Source organism: Poecile atricapillus, chromosome 1 (genome assembly GCF_030490865.1).
Source record: "Poecile atricapillus isolate bPoeAtr1 chromosome 1, bPoeAtr1.hap1, whole genome shotgun sequence".
Taxonomy (NCBI): domain Eukaryota; kingdom Metazoa; phylum Chordata; class Aves; order Passeriformes; family Paridae; genus Poecile; species Poecile atricapillus.
In genome coordinates, this window is record NC_081249.1 from 63356931 (window position 1) to 63379572 (window position 22642).

The window sequence follows — 22642 nt, forward strand, 5'->3', positions numbered from 1 at the left end:
CATTTGTATTACTTAGAAACTTGTCTTCATATTTTCAGTTTGGAATCTGTATGAAGCCCTTGGGTCAACAATGCATCTCTTCTACCAATGATTTGCTGGAACAAACTGAGTAAAATTAGGGCACAGTATACTAATATCTTGTGGTAAACTATTTGGTTTTGACTCATAAGGTAAAGAAATTGTGAAGACAACATTTTATGAGCTATATTCCACCTGAACAGCAACATTCATTCCTGTTTTATTATTCCACCACACTACCAGCAGCTATATAAAACTTCTCTTCAAAACACAACTCTGCAGCATAGTTTACTGAAACGTAGCCCATTTATGGTAATTGGCCACAATGAAAATTTTTTGCAAGTATTATTCTATCTCTTAACAATACTGACTATATTGTGACTATACAGTCATGTCAATACTGTGTCCCATGCCCCCTATCACTGAAAGAGTTGTTCACAGCATATTTCTTGCATTTCTTTGTATGTTCTTTTTCCTGAGGGTATAGGATGAGAAAGAAGAAGTTTGCATCTTCAGATCTTAAAAAGAGTTTCTGCAGGATCTGATGCATGCAGTTCCCAGCTCTGTGATGCCCTGAGACCCTGCAGAATGGTAACAGTCCTGTTCACTCTTGGGAAGATAACAACTGCGGTGTCCAGTATTGCTTGTCTGGGTTACTGTGTAGAGCCACAAGTTCAGTGAGAAATCTGCTCTTAGTGTATACTCATCTTTCTAGATTTGCTTTTTGGGTTTTTAGAGGCTGGTGGAGTAGAGGTTGACTGAGTTTCCTAAGTAATCTGTTTTTTCAGAAGGTTCAAAAATGATAGCTGACAATTTTGCTGCCCAGGAACTTCGTTCCTACATTTTCTTTTTTTTCTTCATGGTTAATTGTTTAAATTTCATGATCGTACATTCATTACAACAATTTTTGTGAACATTCCTTTCTTTCTGCATTGCCCTCTAATCTCATTCTCAATGCCAGTAGACTTCATTTTTCCTCAAGAAGAAAAGTAGAAGAGGTAAATGCATGAGGTAGCTCAGTCCTACAACCCATTGTTTCATACTTTTATGTCTCTAACAGAAGAGTGGCCCCATGCAGTTTGCTGGCAACTGGAATCTCTGCTCAAGTGTCAGAATTACATCATCTCCGTGGCATCAGGAAAACTTTGGAATATGATAGCAAGGGACAGGAAGGTTGTCTTACCTCTGTCTGAAGGGCTGCCATATGAAAAAAAAAACAAACAGTGTTGCATACTCTTAAATTACACATATAATACAGATTATTCTAGTTCAGTACTTGCTGAATGAGGCCCTTTCTGAACTTTTAAAATTGCAGGTTTTCTGTGGGTGCTGTCTCTTGGCCTTGTTTCTGCATTTGTCTTTCTTTCACTTCAGTCCTGCTTATGTACCTGAGGAATACCTAATGTTAACAAATAAAAAGGGAGATGTTGATGGTTGCAGTTGATTGAGCATCATCTGCTAGTTACTGAAGATTAAGTTACTATTTCTAGCAAATACTCCAACTTTGAAATGGAGGTTTGTCTTGATTTAGTTTATTCCTTATGGTATCAAAACGTGGTGACAGCTTTAAAAAGAAAAATAACATAGTGCTTCAGGGAGCAAAACCAGAGTACAGCATTTTTAATGGTTTTAATTATATTACAGCACTGTTGGTCTCTTTTTTTAAGTATTCACTCCTCATATTTTTCTTTTGTTAGTAGCCAGTTGACAAGGGGAAGCTCTTATTCCCTCTTCATATTATTACGTTCAGCTTTTTTAATTCCAGTTGGAAACATTTTGTTTATCAGAACTATATGAAGAGTTGTTAAGTGGATCTTCATTAGCTTCAGATTTTGAAAGACCCCTTTGGTTAAAGCAAAGCACATCACTCCTCCTTTTCTATGCTCCCACATTGATTGTCCTGGTAGAAACTTTTTGCCTGTATGCAGGGGAGAGAGATGACATCAGGATTCATGCAAGGAAACCCTGTGGAGTGAAACATTTCTGTTTATGAGCAGTGATAACAACGAAATAGTTGAGCAACAGCCAGAGCAGCCATACATGCATGGTCTGCATTGCTGCTTTCAGGGCTTACACGAGACCTTCCAGTGTCAATGCCTGTACAAGAACTCTTCTACCCTGACCGCCTTTGGGACAGGTGGCATCTGCTGGCCTGAGACCCCGCCATAAATACAAGGCATGAAGAAGTGGTTTAGACAGGACCCTATTTGGAATGAAGGGTTCACTTACATGAATTTGTGCATGGGGTTATTCCTTGAAAGGAGAGCAGTGGTATAAAAATCACATCTTCAAGGGAACATTCTGAGCCTATATGAAACTTCCAGCCAGCTCCTGTTGGAACCTTCAAAAGGTCATCTGACGCTGCAGCCTTCAGAAATCTGCAATGAGCTTCAGGCCCAAGGAAACCTTCAGTACAGCTGCCAGTCCTGACAATGTATCTATGGCAGAGAAATGATAGGAAGAGGAGCTTAGTTTTTTCACCTGATTTTGGGTGAGATCAAGCTAGAACCAATGAAACCAAAGGATGGGGAGAATTAGTTTGGACTTTTCCAGGGAACTCTATCATTTTGCCACCTCTAGCATGAAAAATTATTCTGTGGCTGATATACTGCCAAGAAAATGCCAAATGCAAGTTATGCATCAGAATTTCTAGGCCAGGTCTTGAAATGTTACCCATCTATCTCATCTTTATTTTACACATTTACTATAGTTGAATGCTTTAAAGGTAAAAGAAATGAACAGTCAATTGCAGGAATAGGGAAAAAAAGTAAAATAAAAAAAGCTTAAGTTTTACAGCTGCTAAATCTATCCTTTTTTTATACCTCTATTCCCTCAGACTATTTTCTGGTTTGGAGCTCAATAGTCATAGGTGATTTTAAAATCTTCTTTAAGAAGTTTAATCCTCAAGGCTGTAACAACATACAGCAGATTCATACAAGGACAGTGAAATCCATGGGGTAGATTGCCAGGAAACTGGAGACATGTCATCACTGAAAGTTGTCCTGACAGATTTTAAGGGATTTTCTTCTTTCAGTTGAACTTTCCCTAGTGCAAGGAAACAGACTGAATTATCTCTTGAGATCCACCCTATCCCTCCACTCTGTGATCTTATCTTGGATTTCCTAGTGGCTTTGTTATTGTTTTCTGCTGTGCCAAAAACGTAGCAACCTTTGTAAAATTAAGCTTCTATTTTAATAAGCAGACACCCTTATGGGAACCCCAAAGACAGTAACAAGAGGTTTAAAAAACATAACCTAAAAAGAAAGGTTGAGAGAATGGGGTTTGTTTTTCTGGAGGAGAAGAGACAAAGGGGGAAGTGATACATTTTCCAGAATGCAAAGTCTGCTACAAAGAGATCAGTGAATAAAATGGTCCCCTGTAGCTGTCAGGAAAAGGTCAACAGGAATTTAGCTTAATTTGCAGCAAAGAACATTTGGGTTCCATGTTACAAAGCAAATTCCCAACTTTCAGAGTGATGAAACACAGTCTGCTTAGGGAGGCTGTGGCTCTCCCCTCTGCTTGCCTCAAGAGCAGGTGAGAATAACATCTGTCGGGGGTCATATACTCCTTATTGCTGCAGCAGTGTGGTGGATCAGATGAAGCTGAGCCTCTTCCAGTCTTTTGTCTATGAAAAAAACAGGATCCATGAGTGAAATGCTACCACTGATGACTCAGTGTCACACAGAGTGCGTACCCCCCCGAAAGCCTGGTCCAACAGCTCCTCAAGTCAGCCACGATGCCTGGAAAAACAATGTCCTCTGGTATCCTGGCTGGGGACCACCAGGAGTCCCTGGGATGTAGAAAGCTGAGTCTGGCAGGGAATTTTGAGGAAGTATGGTATATCCTTCCTCTGTTCTCTCTCCTGATGAGTGCATCTGACCACTTTTAGAGATGGGATAATAAGCCAGACAAGGCTAGTTCCACTGGGTATAGCTACGCTTTATTCTTACCCTGTTTATTTTCAGGACCCTGAAGAAGAACCACAGAAGAGCAATACAAGAGTTTTATCTTGTGGATGTCTGAGAAAAGCTGGGTCCCCATCTATTCCTTCCTGGCAGGTTTGTGATTCCCACCTCAGTCATCTTTGATGCTAAGGCAAAGAGATACAGCAGCACAGGAGGTGAAGAGCCAGGTCCTGCTCAAACTTATGGGAAGTTCCTCCTGGCTTCCCCAGGAGATTGAAAATCATCATGTACTGCCTTGGCCAGCTTTCTTTTGTCATTAAAATTAACTGGAAATATAGCTTATGTACAGCTACCAGCATCTGAGAATCTAGGAGTTATTTATTCTAATGATCACTTCAGTGAAATACTCGTAACACTGAAAAGCTGAATCCCCATTTCCCTGTGGTAGTAAAAGCACTTTAAAGAGGCTTCCTAGTCAGGCACTACCTTACTTGCAACAATGAACTCCCTTCAACAATTCAAATCCCAATAAACTATTCATTTTGGAAAATGGATTCCACTAAACACTTGTCAGTAACAATGATCTGAGTCCCGCTTGATACCAACCACCAACAGGTAGATTTCAGGAGGAGCAGCACCTTGCACAGTGCTCACAGCATGCAAACATGTTGGTGCATGTGAAGGAAGGCTAACTCAACACAGTGGAGGCTCAGCTGCTCAGATGTTTGTAGGTCTCATGGACCTCTTTTCCTCAGAATTACTCATTTCAGCTGCAGCTGAATTTCACCCGAAATGACGCCCCAGCTTGTCCTGTTTAAGCCACAGCAGCAGCAAGGCAGGACAAATAGCCCTAGGGGGAGGTCACCCCAAAGGACAAATGTGCCTAACCCCTGGAAGCAGTTTCTGGCACCCAAGTAAAGGGACTGAAGCAGGGATTTGAGCAGGGAGCACTGCCTGAAAGGAACAAGGTCCAGGCAGGGGACCCGTGGGGTGAGAGAGGCATGGAGGGAATGTCAGGCTGCATAATGTCTCTCTTGAGAGTACTGATAGTAGCACATCCACTACGGAGCCTGTGTGGACCTGATCTAAAAGGAGTCTTTGTTACAAGGGTTTTGCAAAACAGCTGTGTATTTTTAAAGTTTTCATTATTACAACATTTTGCAAAGACTTCTTGCAAAACTTCCCTGTTCTGTAGAAAGAAGCTTGGCAGACCAGAAACTGAAATGCCAGAGCCAGGTTTCAGCAGGTCCTGCAGCAGCTGACACAGAGCGTGGAGGCTAATGACTCGGAGCCATACCAACTCTGAATGAAAACTAGGGCTAATTTTAAGCTAATTCTATGCTGAATGTTCCTAGTAGTCTGGCCACAGGGAGCCGTCTGCAGATCATTTCAGTCTTGCCACTTTCCTTAATGTTTCTGCATCCCATTTTAGAATAGAACACACCCTGCTTTTTGAGTTCAAAATCTATTCTGAATTAATTTGCACACTAGGCAGTGAGAAGACCTCACTATGGCTAATGAGTGATGATGCCAGTATTTATAATCTGAAGGGAATTTCTTTCTTGCATTCCTTTGCACACTCTGACCTACCTCCTGCAATAACAATTTAGTAGTTCAATTCAACTTCAAATGGGAAATGAAATCAGAAACCTAACAAGAATACTTTCTGCATTTTATCAAATGTGATTTGTGATATTTAACTTTCCTTAGTTTCGTATCTACACTTTTGTAACCTTTTTAACCCTTTCCCCTCTCTCTTTCCCACACCCTGACAGCTCGGGTTCATTTCATCTCTAAAATTTTTCAAGCTTGTGAAGTCAAAACACAAGTTTTTACCCATGCAACAACTTTCCAATCCTGACAGCTATGTGGGATTGGGTTTTCAAAAGAGGCCAGTTTTGCTGTTGGGTCAAGAACAGACCTTTCACATGCTGTAATAGGAACTAATAGAAAAACAATAGCAACAAAAATAACGAGAAGATTTGGGTCAGTTCTATCCCACGGCTACACCCTTGTGGCCCCTGGATACTTGTTCTCTGTTCTGTTCCCAAGTTAAGTGCTGAAAACCTTAATGTGCCCACATAACTTCAGAGAGAGAGCAGGCCAACTTTGCCAAGATTTGTTCTTCTGATTTAATGTGGATACTCTGCTACTGTTTGCTCAGTAGAGTGTCTCTGGATGGACAGGCTCTGCCTCTGCATGCCGCACAGGGAAAGGAGATATTCCAGCCTGTTCTGACTCTTCTCAGTCCCTCCTGTGCACAATCAAGCAAAAGACCTGCCAGTCCCCTGGAATCGATTCAAGCCACCCAACCAACAAAACTAGTTCACAAAGTCGTTGACTGCCTCTACCCACCCTGTTTTTAATAATGCGGCAGGAACAGGATATTATTAAAACCTGGCTCTGGACACTTCCTGAGGCCTTATTCTCCTTACCACTGGGATGGCTTTGGGAATTGGCTCAGAACTGCTCTGTGGGCTAGAAAGTTGTCATCAATCTTTTTCCTTGGACACTGTCCCTTTGGGGGGATGACAACAAGGTGCTCCATCCTGCTGTGGGTGCTACTGTGCTCGTAGCACCTCCTGCAGCACCTCAGGCCTTGGGCTATGAGCATGGGGGTGGCAGATTGGGTACTGGTATTTTGCAAAGCCAAAGCCTCTTTCCATGTCAAGGAGGTGCCTTGAAATGTGGAGAACTCCTTTTTCTCCTACTTGTCCAAGCTCCTTGAGGCTGACACCCTCCATGCCTCACCCTAGGTCAGATGCTTCTAGGAGCATCTCCTGCTTTGTCTCCTTCACCCCACAAATATCTTGTGAGCCTAGCAGCATGTGACCCTTGCATCATGCTGTTTTCAAGACTTTTCAGGGTCTTTATCAAACCATTCCTTGTTCTTTGTACCTGGATTTCTTCCAAGCCTTGCTCCCCTGCCTTGCAGCTTTCGTAACAATATTTCCAGTGGTCTCCCACTGGGACACTGGCCTCTCCCATCTCACTCACAAAGGAATTTTCTGAAGTCTCAGTCTTTTCGGTTGGTAGATATTCCAATCTACTGTTTTCCTTTTTCAAAGGCTGTGTGTTGTCATTGCACCTCATCTTTTTCCTATGGCTTCTTATCAGGAGAAAGTTATCTTTCACCCTAACTATTACCAGGTAATGCTTTGGTCCCTTTGGGCTTCTCATAGATTGCAAGATATTTTTGTGTCCTCAATCCATATCTTTAAGGTTCCCTTTCTGAGGTTGCTTCTCCTCTAGACCGCTGTGTGCTGCTGTGAAGGCTCATACAAGAAGATATTCACTCTCTGCATCTGTGACTTCCTTTCTGAGTCTTGGAGAGGGATGCTTTTCCTGCTATCATTTCCCTTGTGCTGCTTGGAAAGTGTCATTTCATGCACGTATGGAATTTGGTCGCACTCCCCAACACCTCTGAGACTCTGGGACCTTTCATGAGGTAAGAGTCAAGACTCATTTGAGCATGGATACAAGGAACAAACCTCACTACCTGGTGGATTTACTACCTCAAATTTTCGTCTTTCCTTGCTACAAGCAGGTAGCTGTTATGAGCAGTTTTCTCACTTATACTGAGTAGCTGTGTTCCACTAATTTTTCTCCTGGTACTGGATTGGACCCTCCCCCGAGTCAGGATAAAATCACCAGTTTTCTCATCTGTGTTCTCCTGCCCATAAGGCCCTTCTACTTCTGCTTTGCACTGTGTGCACAGCTCACATCAAGCTTCTGTGACCTCAGAGAAGGGGTTTCAAGGCAGATGAATTGTATCTTTTCCCTGAACCCATCTAATGACAGCCTAGACCTGAAGCAACGCTGACACAGGAGTCATGAGTAATAACTTTGCTCTGACAAAGTGCAAGTTGCTCAAGTAAATTTTATCCTGATTTAGGTAACTGGACAGCGGCAGGTATGGCACCAGGGAACTGCTACCTGAATACTTCAAGTTTCTGGAGGGTTCTGCAGATGATGTTACCACTTCTTCTCCTGCTATTGCCTGACCTATCTACGGTGTATGCTCCTGTGCTGGAGCCACCTCATCTAGGAAAACCCTGCTTTGGCTCAGCTTCAGCTTGTGGATCCTGAGTTAGGAATTAATTTGCTGAAGGTTTTCAGGGTTTGTGTTGTATGCTGTGGTCTCTATGCCCTTAAACCTCCATGGGAGCACTCCATCATGGCAACTTTCTTCCTGTTGTGTCCAGTTCCTCTTAAAATGCATTTCTGCAATTGTCGTTACTCAGGAAGAAGAAGGCATGTCCTCAGCAGAGGCAGCTGTCAGGAACTTGTTTAAAATGCCCTTCTAGGACTCAAATCTGGGAAGTAATATGGCTTTTGAAAACATCTAAAGCATTTGAGCTCCCTTTGCATGCACAGCCCCACCAGCTAAAACACCTTGACTCTCCAAGCTGCAAGATGTGTTAAAGGCAAGTCCTTCCTCCACCCCAGCCTAGCCAAAGCTTGACCTTAATCCTGGAGCCACTTGGTGCTGAGAGCATAGAGGTTGTGGGGCCTCTTCTAGCTCTCCATTTATACTGATGAAAGAGAAAGCGGCTCCCTCCAGAGAGGCCCCACAAGGAGGTGCTGTGAAACCCCAGGAGCCTGGGGAGTCCTCAGGAGGATGCATATCCAAACCACAGCTCTCCCCTCTCCTGTCTTTGTACTGGATGTGCTGACTGTGGGCACCGAGGGGGCAGGCAGCTTGCCATTCTCCACATGGACTTGCTGCAACCTCTATTTTTCTTCTTTTCTTTTTTCCTTTTTATTTTTTCCCTCTTTATTTTTTATTTTATTTTATTTTTCTTTTCCTTGCCACAGGCTAAACCATGGTCACAGGGAAGTCAGAGGCAAAACTGTCATCTGTTTCTTAGGGATCCAGGTACGGTCGTGTATAAATGAATTGGGACAAAATGGCAAGTGGGTTGTGGCAGAATATTCATACCACAGCAGATAGATGAAAATTTGAATCATCTCCCATAATTTTGGCTGCTGTAGTAGCTGAACTAACGCTGAATCCTCTGAATGCTGACTGAAATATCTATGCTCTTAAGATTGTGCTGAAGCACCCAAATACATCTTTTCCCCTCAGAGTTTGTATGCAGCCCAATGTGTTAAGGTCAAGATCCACACTCCAGAGAGAAGCAGATGGTCTCCTGAGTGATGTGTTTTCACTCACTGAGCATGAATATGAAAAAGCCTTCTTATTTTCCAAGCATATGAAAGTCAGTAATGTAGAACAGTCTCAGGGAATCTCAATATGTGAATAAACGTTTATTTTGGTCTTTGTGCTCACTATGGATTCCTGAGATTAAATGATACCCGAATACTATATATCATTGTTTTTATTGACTTGGTTCAAATGTCAGAGCTGTGCCAAAATACTGTTTCAATTTGTGTAGATTTACAGTAATTCTGACCTTCATAATGAGCTAAACAAAAGCAATTCTGGAGTCAGCAAATGTTCACTCTTCAGAAGTATCTATGAATTATAAATACCAAATACTCTGTATGAATGCACTTATGGTGTTGCAGAGCTGTACTGCTGAGTGAATGGGGTGAAGACAGTTGCTGGAGGCTCTCTGTGTACAAATTATGTTGAATTCTACACTCTTTAGCAAAGAGCCTTAGGTGAAGGCACTGGTGAAGTACCACCCCCACCCTTCACATTCCACAAGGCACAACGCACCATCTCCAAACCTGTTCCCCTCTCTATACCTCCTTCACCATCAGGAAGTTTGAAGGCCTGTGCCCTTCATGGCCTTTCTTCCCCCACCCCTCACCCTGCAGAAATGGGGGAACAGTGGGACAAGTCACCCCATCACCTAATATCTAGGAACCCGGACAGGTCATTTCGTCCTGACCAGAGTCACCTGGTGACTTCTCTGAGTTCAGGCTGCATAGAGAGGCCAGTATCTGCTGCTTCTTTCCAAAACGGCTGTGTTTAAGAGGGCAGGGAGGAATGTCAAAATGTTTTTAATAACCAACACAGCATTTGGAGCATTTATTTTAAGTCTTATTGAGCAAGTGGAAAGAGACACATGGATTTCAGTGAGATTTGTATGAGACTTTGAAACTGATTGTATATCTAAAAGGGGTACAAAGCAGAAAAATTAGGGAAAATTAGGCTCTTAAGCATTTTTTCCCCCTAATCCTTCACCTGTACCAGCTGTTGGAAAACATCTTGCCAAACATCCTCTCTCATCATGCTCACTGCAGAAATTTCCTGAGCTTTTCCAGCCAACCAAAACATTAATTTCTACTAAGACACACAGAACCCCCCACCTTTCTCGCCAGCTCAAGTAACATTAAACGTTTTATTCAAACACAGAAAAATATGGAGATTCAGAGCTGAGACTGCTGCTTCTCTATGAGCTCTGTGTATTTTTAATGTTTCTGGCTAAAGATGTGAGGTAAGGAAGAAGTGGAAGTGAGAACAGTGAATTCCATGTTGAAAGACTCATATGGAGGTTTTTAACAGCATTTTAAAGTGAAAAATTTACAATTGCATCCATTTTGTGTGTGGAAAATTGTGTGGTTGTGCAACCTCTTTGTATACAATAAAGAAATAACTGAAAATGTCTGTACAAAATGTAATCTCTCTGTTCATTCACCCTCTTGCCAAATGCAAATAGACATGTCTGCAAGTTCTGCAAAAGGGCCTTGTAGGAACCTGTGTTGAAAATATGCCCTTTCACGGTCTTTAGGTGTTTCCTCAGTTTGTTCTATCTGCTTATTTCCCACCAACATCTAAACCATGTAACGAGGGTTAGCAAAGAAACCCTCTGACAGTCTGAGGCACCCCCATAATCAAGAGTTCATTGGTTCTTAAGAGTATTAAGGCCCAGAAATGAATGCTGCAAGAAACTAACTGGGAGCTGACTGACTGATGGACGGAGTAAACCACAATGGCAGGCATTTAAAAACCCAGCTGGCTGTGCCGCACTCACACTCTTGAGTGTCAGCAGAATGTATTGTACCTCCCCTGAAAACTCTTACAGCACAGTTACTCCTTTATGAATTTTGATAAACAGGTTCCATGCTATGCCTTTTAAATCCCCAAGGCTCTAACACACTGATTGTCTGCAATACTTTTTCGGGGATTTTTTTTTTTTGAGTGACATAAATGTTTATTGTTGCCAGTATGCACTAACAGTACTGGCTGAAAATTGATGTTAAAACATTGTTTTGCTTTGAAACAGAGGGAGAAATTCCTCAAAAATTACAAATTTTTCTTTGGTTTGTTTCTTTGGAGATTGTTGCTAGATTTGTACCCTGAACCTGCTTTTAATTTCTTTTGACTCAAAATTTATTTGTCTCTAAAGAAAAGGGGTTCCTAGAGACTGTTTGCCTGGTATATGTGTTGTAGCAGAGGCCACAATGTATGGGATTAGAAGAGAAATCTTATTAGTCATCTTCCTTTTATTCTGGTTCTGACTCACTTGTTGATACATGGGGTTTTTTTGCCAAGTAAGACTTATTTCCCCCTATTCCTAATGAAATGAGCTTAGCCCAGTGATTATGACTGTAGCTTGACCCACCAGACCATTAAATATGCCTCCCAGGCTTGCAGTGGCTTTGTGCAGCTCCTCAGACTCTCTAACACTGACCCCAGATCCCTGTATCCCAAAGATGGGGAGCTGGGTGTTAAAGGATGGGTCTCCCAGAAGCCAGTATGATGAAGGAGATGGTAGATCAGGAGACACTTTAAGCCACAACTGTGTTTTGGGTCTGTCAGTGGAAGTATTCTGCCCTGGGGTGAGTGCTGAGAGGCAATTTTGTGATCTAGAAACTGTGGTTTGAGTGTACCCTGAGGAAGTGGCTTGGGATGTAGCCATTTCATCGCATTCATAGGCTTGTAGGACCATCTGTCAGCCAGGATCAGCTACATCTGAGACACTCCATTTCTAAAGCCTGCCCTGGTGGACATGCCATGGTTCAGTTGCTCCTGTATGATCTCCCTCTAGCATTAGGAACATGCTTCCTGATGTCTAACCTCAGAAAGTCCTCTCTACTCAAGCAACTCTATAATGTAAATTTTCTCCTGCATTGTGTTTCTAGACCTTTAATTAGCCCTTTTGCTGTTCTTTAAACTTAGCACAGCTGAATCACACCTTTCTAGGAGAGCAGTTTACCAGACTGCACACAAATACTCACAGTCACTTTGCAGGGATGAAAATTGGTTATGTGTTTCACAGGGTGTAATTCTGTTTATACATTGCTAGGCTGGGGCTACTCTCTTCCACAACAACACAAAGTTGCTGTTCAGCTTGTGACCCTTTAGAGCCTCTGGATGGTTTCTGCAGAGCTGCTGGCCAGGCAGCTCTTCCATCCTGCAGTATTCAGCCAGTCATTGCCCGTGTGAGGAAGAATCTGCACACTTGTTTCCAGAGTAGCATGTTTTCCTGTTAGAACTTAAAAATACTGGTTTTCCAAAATCATTTTGAATTCTAATCTTGTCTTCCAAACTCCTGACAGTCCTTCCCTGCTGGCTGCCATCTGTATATCTTCTCTGTTCCATCGTCAGGGGCATGAATAAAAATATTGAATATGGCTAAATCTGGGAGAGGTTGTGCCACATCTATTCCATATGTCCTTCCACTTTGACTGGCAATACAATATCATTTCAGTACAAACCTCCTGCCCCACCATGTCTTCCCCTGCATTACACCTCACCAAAGCTGACTTCAGTGACTGTTTTCCTCATCAGGAACAAAAACTAAAGTGAAAGGCTGATGCTCAATACCTTTCCTTTCTCCATGCTCATGTTTGCTATTATTAAATAATTATTTGCTGTAATAACAAATTCTGAGGTAAATAATCTTTAGGCACATCATTTGTTTGGAGGTAGACATGACATTTGTCCTCTCTTGTTCTCTCACCATAGCCAAGACAATCTCCTTCTGCAAGCAGAGCATAATAGTGAGCCTTACCTAGTTATTTTTTTCATCTATTCTCTTGAGATTTGTGTTACTGTCATTCCTTGTTGTTTTCTACAGTTTTTCGTCCTCCCTGCTGTGCCATGGTTGTTCTGCTGCCCTCTGCTTCCAGGGACCGTCTGAGCACACAGCACCTTCCCTTCGGTAAAACCTTGCCTTCCATGCTGGAGGTCTGCAGTTGTGCAATTTTACCCTTTTATAACCTCCAAAAATCCTTCCTCAGGCTGATCTACTGTGATCTCAACCTTGGGGAAAATGAGATCATTTTGGGCTATAATATAGGGAGGGTTGGAGTTCCCTGCACCTCCCTGGCCTCAGGGGAGAGCCGGTGAGCAGGCTGTTCTCCCAAGGACGATGGCACCAGAGAGGGGCTGAGTGCTGGCCTTGGGAACTCCTCAGCTGCAGAGACAATCTTGAATTTTGGGCTTCTTAAATTGCCCTGTCATTATAAAGGCAGTGCAACAGCTCAGATCAAAAACCTACCCAGGCAGATTAAGAATGTGTCAGATGCTGAACTCCTCAAAAGTGCTAATACCTTACTGCGCTTTTATGTGGTTTAAGTCGTGCATTTGTTTTGGAGCCAACAGACAGTGCCAGAAAAGAAGACGAAGCAACCTTTGCCAGTCCTCCCTTTGTAAATCTACATTGCACAGTGGGAAGCAGGAGAATTTACTTTAACTAAAGCCAAGTCGGTGGTTTAATCTTTGTAAACACGTCTTAAGTGCTCTGCCTCTTATCTTTATGCTGTGGCTTTTGTACCAAAAAAAAAAAAAAAAAAAAAAAAAGGTAGAAAGCTGTTCAGCCAGAAATATCACAGTTCTGACATGAAAACTGATCATCAGTCACTTTCTGTAGAGCTCTGTGTGTGCGTGTGTGTGACAGTGAGACTGTGTGCTTGTGCTCCTGTGTTGTTGAATCAGCAACTGGTGGCTTACAGTGGAAACACAGCTTGCTCCTGCAAGTGAAGAATGAAAGACAGAGAAAGACAGAAAGAAAGAAAGAAAGGAAAGAAGGAAAGGAAGGAAAGGAAGGAAAGGAAGGAAAGGAAGGAAAGGAAGGAAAGGAAAGGAAAGGAAAGGAAAGGAAAGGAAAGGAAAGGAAAGGAAAGGAAAGGAAAGGAAAGGAAAGGAAAGGAAAGGAAAGGAAGGAAGGAAGGAAGGAAGGAAGGAAGGAAGGAAGGAAGGAAGGAAGGAAGGAAGGAAGGAAGGAAGGAAGGAAGGAAGGAAGGAAGGAAGGAAGGAAGGAAGGAAGGAAGGAAGGAAGGAAGGAAGGAAGGAAGGAAGGAAGGAAGGAAGGAAGGAAGGAAGGAAGGAAGGAAGGAAGGAAGGAAGGAAGGAAGGAAGGAAGGAAGGAAGGAAGGAAGGAAGGAAGGAAGGAAGGAAGGAAGGAAGGAAGGAAGAAAGAAAGAGAAGAAAGAAAGAAAGAAAGAAAGAAAGAAAGAAAGAAAGAAAGAAAGAAAGAAAGAAAGAAAGAAAGAAAGAAAGAAAGAAAGAAAGAAAGAAAGAAAGAAAGAAAGAAAGAAAGAAAGAAAGAAAGAAAGAAAGAAAGAAAGAAAGAGAAAGATTAAATAGTTAAAAGGGAAAAATCTTCTCACAACAAAATCTGAATTCTCCTGGGTTGTCTGGAAAAGTCTTCCAAGGAGGAAAAGGTCTTGTAGACATTGAGCATGCTGCAAGCTAAACTCAAGATTAGAAAACTATCTGGTTCTGTAAGTGTACACATGTGTTTGTTTGCAGAAATCAAATTGTTATTTTAAAATGCTGTTCTTTTAAAAAAATGAAATCATCATTGAAGACTAGTTTGCTACTTTTTTTCAGGCTTTGTGGAATAGGTGAGCATTGCAGATGCCGGTAGTGTGCTAAAAGTAGGTGTGAGAAATGGCAGTTTAAAGACTCAGCTTTCATGTAAGTCTTTTGGAATAATATGTCCTCCCTATCACATGCAGATTTACATTAGGATAGTCTTTTAAACTATGCAACACAATGTTGGGAAATTTGAGGCACAAAATAATACAAATTTTTGCAACACTGAGTAACTGGTCTTCCAAAATGGAACTGAGAAATGCCATCCAATGTTGGTGGACCAGAGAAAGCTAACAGTGAATCAATCCGTTTGACACAAAGTAAGCTTCAGGACTTGCTATTCCTACATTTATAGGAAACAGTTATATTTTCCTCATGTCTCTGTGCTGAGCAGATAAAGACACCCAGGGGACATTTTTCCAGGTGTTGTGTTTACAAACCTTTTTCTCAAGTGCATCTTCCTTTTTAATCCTTTTTGTTATATTGATAACAATAAAGGGCAAACTGGGTGCACTGTGTATTAAACCTCCATTTGACCTAGAAGCTTTGTGATGTCCCTGCAGCTAGTCTGTTTTGGTTTTGGCATCAGAGGAGATCCCTTTATGCAAACAAAGAGCCTGTGCATCTTGTGAATCCCTGCTGAAGGAAGGCACTGCATGATGGTGACATGTCACAGGCTGCTGAAGGTGCTACTTCCATTAAAGTCTCTAAAATATTACAGGACTGGTGTTCAGAGGGACCAGCAGGATGTTTCCTCAGAATACAGATAGCTGTGCAAAGAAGCTGGGCTGTTTTCTTGACCTGTTTTGTTGCCAGGGTTTTTATCTTTTGTGTAGCTTGACTTTCTGAAATAACCTGAATTTTCTCTACTAAATAAAAGAGAGTCTAACACTGCAAATGTTGCAGACAATAGATTTAGTGCTATATTCAACCAGGAAATCTCCTACATTAGATCTTGTCTTTACTACAGCAGAAAGACTAAATAAAAATGAACAATTAGCAATGGCTTGGGTATAACTGATGACAGTGGGATTATATTTATTGTTATCTCCAAACAGAATGAAGTCCAAGCCAATAAAAAATATTAAATGTGCTTTAAAGAAAAAAAAAATCATTTTAGCTAAAAACAATGCTGGGAGAAATTCAAGTGGGAAAAAGACTTTATTAACAGAAAAATCTGAATGATGATTGAGAATCATTGGATAATACTTAAGAAGATGCCCAAAAAAACCCCACCCAGCAAAAGAATCTGCATTCATTAAATGTTCTGCTGCAGAAAGGAAGTAAAACTTCTTATGCATATGCGTACTTAGATCCCAGGAGAAAATGCAAAAAGCTCCCAAAGCTCAATGCATGTAAATTAGAAAGTAGATTTTGGGGGAAATTGATAAAAGGGGAAACAGGTCACAAGGAGAACAAGCAGAGCTAAGGAAAGTTGTCTGTTGAGGAGTATTTTCTTGTATTTTGGGGATTTTATTTTAGTATTTCCAGAATAAAGAACACTAGAAATGACATGCCTCCATTATGAGATGAAAATAGTAAAACTGCCAATAGGAAAAGATGTTAAAAAGAGGCTTATTCTGTTGTATTTCTGTCTTCTGTGCAGGGATAAAACCTCAAACTCTAATAATTTATTCATGTCAACCAACAGTAATCACATAGTTTTTGTTCTAGTTGTAACTAAAGAGGAGGTTAAACAGCAGATAATAAAGTCAGGCAAGGATCCGAGTAACCTGTATCCAGCAATCTATAAAAAAAGAGCAAGCCAAAGAAAATAAATCTTAGCACACTGGGGAAGTTCCAGATGCCTGGGAGAAAGCTAGCACGATAAATGGCATGAACCAGATAATTTGTAGACCTGTCAGCCTGATGGGGATCCTGGAAAGTCGAGTTGGTACCATATAACATTGCTATCAGGCAGCAAGGGTGATGTGGAATCAATAGGGAATGTGCCAGATGCACCAAAAATAGGTCAACTTCAGGTCTCAAAATACTCTTCTGCAGGGGTATGTTCATCATCTAAAGATGTTTCTGTTATGCATGTGTTTCTGTGAATCATGGGAGAGAGAATGGTGGGAGAAAGGAAGCAGGTGGGAGTTAGGGATCTCACTCTGGTGTTGATGTTCTTCAGACTCTTCACAAACAAAGCACAAAAATATCCCAGACCGAAAAATGTACCTGGGAGAGGTCTAAAGGGACCAGCAAACCAGAAGGTGGTTTGCTTACGACCTAGAGCTACCTATATTTTAACAGACAACTGGAGAGACTGTTTTAGTCTGGCAGACAAAGATACAAAACAAGATCCAATACATTTTTAGTTAAAAGCAATTTACTGTAAGAAAGTACTTAATCATCAGAACAAGTCACAATGGATAAAAAAAATGTTTATACTGGAAGTTTTTCCAGAAAAATCTGTTTTATTCCAACCATTGTCTTTGCATCTGAAGCATGAACTGATCTCAGTAAGTCCTGTGGTCCATGGAAAAAGAACATTGGCTTGAGGGTCCTTGGTGAGTCCTGTCCTTAAAATCTATGACCTGCAGAGAAATGAAAGCAATGCTGCATGCTGAGTGATCTGCTCTGAGTCAGGTGTCTGACAGAGGAGGCCCCACTCCTTGTGAAATAAATGATTTTTGAATCAAGGACATGTTTCATTCAGAAGAGTGTACTCATTTAGGGTGAGTCTAACAGCTTGGCCATTCAAAAAAACCACAGTGCAGTAATCTAATGATAAAATCAGCAAACAGCGCAGGGAGAGAGGGGCGGTTATTCACCGTCTTCAATGTCTTCTTTAGCACATCATATTCAAATATTTCCTTGGACTGGAAGAGATATTCCTTATTGCAGAGATTAGATTTGTCCTTTTGGGAAAATGGGGTGGAGGAGGAAATCTTACTGTGTTTTTGCTTTCTTCCTTTTCAAGCCATTATATCTGCCTGTGAAAATACCACTGAGCAAGTTGGCAGTATCACTAATTCCCAACAGCACAAAAAATTTAAAAAATTAAAGCTTTAAAAAGGAAGAAGCACTATGTAAGGTAAAAGCCAGTTCAGAGAAAGGCCATCAGAGCTGCTGCCTCCAGTATGTCTTTGCTAAAGCAGCTCAAACTTGAAATTAAGCAGCAGTGGGGAACATCTGCAAACCATCAAAGATGGTGCAAAGGTTGGTGAAAATCTTTGTGGCCCCTGTGATTCATAGATACCAGCCAAATACAAACAAAAGCTTTTTTCTTTTGTGACAGACATAGTATTGTGGCTTGAATCACACAGAGCCCTATTGTTGGGTTATTTTATCTTATTTCTTTTGCAGATTCAAATGGGGAAACAGGCTTAAAGAGCTGTTGGGGCAGAGCCTGTCTTGCATGAAGGCAAGTGAGGTCTCATCTCAGGCTCTTCTCTCACAGCTTTCTGTCAATGGCTGTTTCTTTCCTCACATTATCTGTCACACAGAGATGAGACTGAAGATGAGGCCAGACTTCAGTGGGCTGCAGGTTTTTAGGACCAGGGGCAACCTCAGTGCAGATTTTAAGAAACTTTGAAGGCTCTTGGTGAGGCCTGTCCTTAAAATCTATGACCTGCAGAGAAATGAAAGCAATGCTCCATGCTGAGTGATCCTCTCTGTGTCAGGTGTTTGACAGAGGAGGCCAGGAGGGCAGGAGGCTGGGTGTTTAAAGTACACTAAGGTCCCAGCTACACCGGCAAGACTAATAGGCAGCTGATCTGGGATCTTAAATCTAGCTCTACAGTCCTTTTGTTTTTAGGGAAACCTGATCAGCCCATGCCTTTTTTTGCTAGTACTTTATTCCATGTACTCTCAGCAAAACTGATTAATGGACATTAAATGAAATCAAGCTTTGCCTCTGTAAAATAATCTATTGTAGGGGCTACCAAACCCAGCAGCCTGATCGAGGCAGGGTGACCACACCTGCGTGTCCCCAGGACTGTCCCATGGAGGGGCTGAGCACACAGCCACCACAGGAGCACACCCACACTCACACAGGATGCACGTTGCTGGCCATACAGACCAGCACAGGCAGAAATACACACACACAGGTGGCTCAAATGGGCCAATCCTGTCCTGCTCTCTGGCAGTTCTGGGAAGCTCTAGAAGTGGGAAATGTACACATACATATAATGTGGGTGTCTCCATCCATGGGGTTGGATGGTCAGCCTGCCTAGCAGCTGCCCCTGGACCCCAGTGTCTGCAAGCACTGGCACCTGGGCACGCAAAGCCCTGTGGCTGTGGCCCCACTACACATCCCTTAGGTACAACTCCCCTTGCTCAGCCTGGAGAAGACTCGAGGGAAGCGTTATTGCAGCCTTTCAGTCACTTAGAGAGGGCATACAAAAGATGAGAAAAAACTTTTTAGCAAGGCCTGTTGTGATAGGACAAAGGGCAATTGTTTTAAACTAAAAGAAGGTAGATTTAGACTAGATGCAAGGAAGATTATTTTTTTTTTTAACCATGAGGGTGTTGAAACGCTGGAACAGGTTTCCCAGAGAGGCAGTGGATGTAGACATTCAAAGCCAGCCTTGATGAGGCTCTGAGAACCATCATCTAGTTGAAGACGCCCCTGCTCATTGCAGCTGGGTTGGGTTAGATGACCTGTAAAGGTCCCTTCAAATAAAAAAATTTCTATGATTCTATCCATGATCAAGACTGAGCCATTTTGAAAATCAAAATTCCATCAAAAATTAAGTCATATCTGGCAGAAACAGCAATAAAATCTCTGGCCATGCTAAGGGCACTTTAAGGCCTCTTGTAGAAAGCTTGGGAGCCATGTTTGGCTTGAGAAATCGATTTAGCACCCACCTCCCTGCAGGACATGTTCACAAAGCCCTGTAAGGACTCTGCCAACTTGCCACTGTCCCCCGTAGTCCCTTGTTACCACAAGTGATGATGAAGGGTGATGCCACGACAGCATTATCTGCACCAATGGGCTTCCCCCTCAGTACCAGCCCACCTTATCTTGGGGCAGGCTGGGCTCCAGCACTTCTGTGAGTCTAGCTGAGACTGATCTGAGCACCTCCTCTTTGATTATTGATAAACTAGCAGATATACTCCTGGCTTCAACACTAGAGCTGTGCAGAAAGGCCAGAGACCTGGCTTTAACTCAGTCTGACCATAGCAAGCATCCCAAAACCATGTGTCCTTCACTGAGACACTCCCTGAGCCAGTCTTTGATATAGCCCTGTAAACCTCCACCGTAAACACACAACACTGAGAAAGATCATATGGAACTCTTCTGATCTTACCTTTTTGGCACCCTCAACATCTGCTTTCTCAAGAACAGAGGGACTAAAACAGGGCAAGAGAGGTTTCAGGAGGCTGATTAATCAGAAGCATTCACTCTTCTTCATATCATTCACAGACATGTTATTTAGCATTTTCCTTGGCATTCAAATTCTCAGTGGCTAACAATTCCCAAAAAGAAAGAGGAATGGACATGCTTAGCTGAAGTAGAATTGTCCAACAAGTCAACCAAGTGATGTCTACAAGTCCAGATCAAAAGACAAACAACTATGGTTTTGTTTAAACTCCTAATATTTCAGGGATAAAATTCAGTGTTTGGAACCGGCTTCATTTTCCTCATTTTTTAGCCCTCCTCTCTCCAATTCTCTCCAACTTTGGTCACAGTAGGAATTGTTAAGATGGTCTTAGACACCAGCCATCACCCAGAAGAAATCCCAGTTTACTCTTTCTGGATGTTAGCAGCAGTTATTAATACCTACCTTTCCTGTAGTGGTTTTGGAGGGCTTCCAGATGGGTTTGGAGTAATGTATTTACAGATCTTCCAAGGGTGGAGTACTTGTGCTAGTTTGCTAATACTCTTGGCCCTTCGTGTTGCATCTTCAGTCTCCTAATCAGTAGATGAAATAGAAACCATGAGCATAATTTTACAAGATAGTTTCACAATACATAAGGAGCTGGACTTTCCCTTTGCTACATGCCATTTAAGAACTACATTCTCATCATCTGTTCCACTTATTTCCCCTTCTGATGTAGCCAATATGTTGGAATCCTTTGTAAAAACATGTCATTTATACTTATGTAAGTATTTGCTATTGTAGACAACTTGCTTAGTGTTTACTGGCACCAGCAAGAGCAAAGCATACAATGGTAAATGGAAACTCATTTCTCAAGTCAGCTTAGAGCTGAGGGGCTTTGTGTTTGCTGTCTCCTAACTGTGAAAATTACATGGAAACTTCTGCAGGTATCAGCAATTTGTGATAATCATTTCCATATAGCCAAACAGAGAAATTCATAATTTTGGTTTCTACACTAGATTTTGCAGGCTTTTAGAGCAAACTGAGAGACCTCTGAACAATATCCTCCTACATTTACATCTCAAAGTGTAAAGCTCTTGAGGGTGGTGACTCATAAAGCATTTCTTTCTTCCTCAGAGATCCAAGCTTGCAAATGGAAACAAGGTCTGCAGTTCCAGTGAGGAAGCTGGCATGAGGGGTGGGAGGAGGTGTCAGGGCCCACACCACATTACATGATGATGGATTGATGGGACCACATCAATGGGCCCTGAGAGCTGTGTGGCTCTCTGGGTAAGAGGAGGTGGCAGGAACAGAGGAATGTCATTAGTTAACCCACCCATGGGGCAAGAAAGGCCTCAAAGGCAATAAGCAACAGCCTGGAGGTGCCTGAAGGCTCACAGCTGAAGCCAGCAGGTGAACTTGGCTTCCTGATGGGAAATCTTCAGCCGGTGGAAAGTCACCAAAGCCCTCACCTGCTCCCCCACCTAAATCAAAGTCATAAGGTGTCATGCCACAACACAAACAGAAATAAAGTCTGGCTCAACCTCCAAGTTATATATTTAAAAAACAACTCTGGCCTTGCTAATACCATGTAGTTCCCTTTGCAGCTCCTGGTATTTTAAGACTGGAAGAAATTCCAGCTGTGTTATAAGATGAAGCCAGAGCACCTGCTTCTGCCTTTTTTTGTTACTATCCCCACGGTAGCTCCAGTGGTAAAAATCAAAGGAGTAAGAGGGAACAGTTAGCATCTCCTCACAAATGCTAAAAGCAGCACCAAATGACATGTATGAATCATCCCATCTACTCTTAAACAAGCTAGGATAAAAATGTAGCAGTCACACAAGCTGCAATAAACTGTCATGCTCTGGGACATAATGCATGTCTTAAAGTCAAGCAGAAACTGTTCCATGGGCAAATCATTGCAAAGTACATTGTGTTTGCACCTTTCTTCAAAGCATCTGCACTAACAGCAGTCAGGCAGGCAGAAAAAAAGATTGCAGAAGGCATTTGCTTGATCTGAATGGCAATTTCTATCTCACTACAGGTTATATTCTCTTCCCCTTTCAGTTTGTTGTTGGTTTTTTATTTTTTTTTTTTCCACAATGCAGTCAGGGAATATTTATGTCCTTGCTATGAGAATGTGTCAAGAATGTCGCTCAAAGGGAAGATGGTTACATCCACTGTTAGGTTTGCCAGGTAATTAAATTGTTCTCTTAATGCTCATTTAATCAGAGTGACTTCTCTGCTGCCCTATGTGAAGAAATGATGATGTCGTACTTCCAGAGATTATGAGTGCTTTTGTGTTTGATATACTCAGGAGTTTAGGAAGTTACTGCTGCTTTTTTTTTTTTTTTTTTTTGCCTCCTGCAAAAATTTTCAGAAGACTGTATTTTCAGCATTTAACACATTGCAGTGGTACAAACGTCACATAATCCACATGGTGACCTGATCTCAAAGGCAAAGCATGTGACAATAAAATGAACAATGCCAGGGCACCTATCTGAGCACTGAGACTCAGTCATGTATATTGTTAATGTGTCACTGCTCTTCCTGGAAGATTTTCAGAGCAGCCCAAATGCCAATATCTCAAACACTCCTCATTTTGGGAGTTAGCATGGGATATTGACCATTCCCCTCAAACTGACCACCCTACTCTGAAGGTTTGCACAGTGTAAGTGAAGTGAAGCTCACCCTTTTCCCACTGTTCTCATTTT